This window comes from Falco punctatus, assembly GCF_963210335.1.
Source record: "Falco punctatus genome assembly, chromosome: 5".
Taxonomy (NCBI): domain Eukaryota; kingdom Metazoa; phylum Chordata; class Aves; order Falconiformes; family Falconidae; genus Falco; species Falco punctatus.
In genome coordinates this window covers 9,573,251-9,576,106 of record NC_137584.1, presented here as the reverse complement: position 1 = coordinate 9,576,106, position 2,856 = coordinate 9,573,251, and positions in this window count along the sequence as shown.

The window sequence follows — 2,856 nt, the reverse complement described above, 5'->3', positions numbered from 1 at the left end:
TCTTGAGCACCTGCGGAAGAAACAGAACTGAAACCAGCAGATTGCCAAGGGGTTGGCCACCTGCCTTTTAGCCAAGAGCTAGGCAGCTTAAGATGCACGCAAGGATGTGGCAGCCATAAGCCTGGTTTTCCTCTTTGTGTGAGGGTACTTGAACTTGTACCTCTTGTTCTCCCGTAGTGTTGTTTTGACAACAAACTACAGCACCTCTGAAGCAGGAGAGGTTACATTCTTCTGGATAGTGTTTCAACAGCTTTGTTGAATTTATATTAATTAATTTGTACTAATAATTCACCAGGGCAGGAACTCAGCTGGGTTTGCTCCCAGTTGTGTGTAAACCACCAAACTAGGAGTCACACCCACTTGTTTGCATGCTATTTCTGTATATTTAAGTAGTTTATACAAAGCGGTACAGTTCTACACAGAAAGGCTGAGAAACATGCACATCAGCAGGAGGTGCCTGGGCTAATCAAAAATTTAGTCCCACCTGACATAGTGTAATGCCTAGGTATTGATTAACATGGAAAGGAAACAAATTAGAATTACTCTATAGCTTAACCCTTCCCCATGTCTTTTTTCACCTGTTCCCCAGCATTTCTCCCACATGTCCTTAATCATCTATGGATGATGGCAGCAACCCTTACAGCTTCACTGTGGGCTGTCCACACAGGAAGAGAAAGCAGAGCTAGGCCTCCATTAATACAGATCACAGAATGGTCAGGGTTGGAAGGGACCTCTGGAGATCATCTAGTCCAAGTCCCTGCTAAAGCCGGTTCTCCTAGAGCAGTGGCACAGAAATGCATCCAGGCAGGTTTTGAATGTCTCCAGAGAATGAGACTCCACAATGTCTCTGGGCAGCCTGTTCCAGTGCTCTGTCACCCTCAGAAGTTTTTCCTCATATTCAGACGGTACTTCTTGCATTGCAGTTTGTACCTGTTGCCCCTTGTCCTGTCACTGGACACCACTGAAAGGAGCCTGGCCCCATCCTCTTGACACTCGCCCTTAAGATATTTATAGAGGGGGTCTTATCAATGTCTCAGTCTTCTCCAGGCTAAACAGGCTCTCTCAGCCTTTCCTCACAAGGGAGATGCTCCAGTCCCCTCAGCATCCTCATAGCCCCCCACTAGGCCCTCTCCAGCAGTTCCCTGTCTCCCTTGACTTGGGGAGCCCAGAACTGGACACAGCACCCCAGGTGTGTCCTCACCAGGGCAGAGCAGAGGGGGAGGATCACCTCCCTCAAAACCTCCCTCAACCTGCTGGCCACGCTGCTCCCGATGCCCCCCCGGGTACTACTGGACTTCCTGGTGCCACAGACACACAGCTGGCTCCTGGGCAGCTTGCTGTCCCCCAGAACCCCCAGGCCCTTCTCCGCAGAGCTGCCTTCCAGCAGGTCACCCCTGCCCTGTGCTGGTGCATGGGGTTGTCCCTCCCCAGGTGCAGGACCTTACACTTGCCTAACTTCATTGGGGTCCTCCCCTCCCAGCTCTCCAGCTTGTCCAGGTCCTGCTGAATGGCAGTGCAGCCTGCTAGTGTATCAGCCACTCCTCCCAGTATCATATCATCAGATAAATACTGTTGAGAGAAACAGCACACAACTGCAGTGATTTCTTCCTATGCCACCCAAAAATTTGAGTTAAGCCCACATCTAATTCCAAACAAAATAACTGTTGAGATGTGCAGCACAACATATTTAAAGTTCTGATTAGCTCTATGACTACCTTCCTCCTCATTCTATTATATTCCCGTTTCATCTTGTCCCTCTACTTTTAGACTTGTAGGATAATTCAGGTTAAGAGAGACCTCAAGAAGTCACCAAATACAACCCTCTGCTCAGTTAACAGCAAGCACCTGAGGGCCTTGTCAAGTTCAGAATATCTCTGCGAACAGAGATTCCATGATCTCCCCAGGCACCCTATGCCAACTCTTTGGTTCTTTCCCTGCTTATGCATAAGTTCAATTCTAAAACTGTCCCCACCTTCTTTCCATGGTCACTCCAGCTTCTTTAAACTCTCAGCTAGAAGGCAGCAACAACAGTTCTATGACAGCAGTAGGAGCCTGGGAACAGGCAGAGAGAAAGTTCAGTAGACTTGAAGCAGTAGTTTTTCCTGGCCTTGCAGGAAAGGGAGAAGCAATCCTGTTGACATTTCACTTCTAATTAGCTAAAACTAATGAGCAGTGCGATGGAAAAGCAAAATTTTAGCAGCATGATACTGGGAGAAAAAAACTGGTGGAGCTGGTCAAGTTATTTGCAGATGCCTTTTCTTCTCCATTGAACCGAAGTCAGGTTCAATGGAAACATTGTACCTCAGGATGAAATCACTCAGAAAAGTTGCTGCTCTGTAAACAGTCCATTTGGTTGCTTTCTCCACTCCCTCAGTATTTTCTGGGTCAGTACAGAATTGTTTTAGTCACTTATTGTCACTGCAAGTCCTGTCAGGTCTCTGGACAGTGGCAAGTTGTAGGGCAAATTCACCAAAACATGACAATAGCAGTAAGTTATTCTTCTATTACGCACATACTCAGCCCTCCTGTATCTGCGTTACACCCTCTCTGTAACAGAATTTGCGTTCAGACTGGCTGGCCTGCGGCTGCAGCCCTCAGTCAAAAAGCATGGTAACTGGTAGTTTCTACAGCTGTTGTCTTTTTCCGTCATACCTGACCTGCTGGTGGTGAAAGATGCCTCGTCTGAAAAACTCTGCCACTAACAAGTAAAATGCTGATGTTTCCAAAATGTAGGTTTCCAAATAGAAAATGAAAAAATGCTCTCTTCCAATATATGACAAAAAACTTCTGGACCATGTTTATTTGAACTTCACAACTGTTTCTATTTATAAGTAAACAGGGGATGCAAGTGTAACA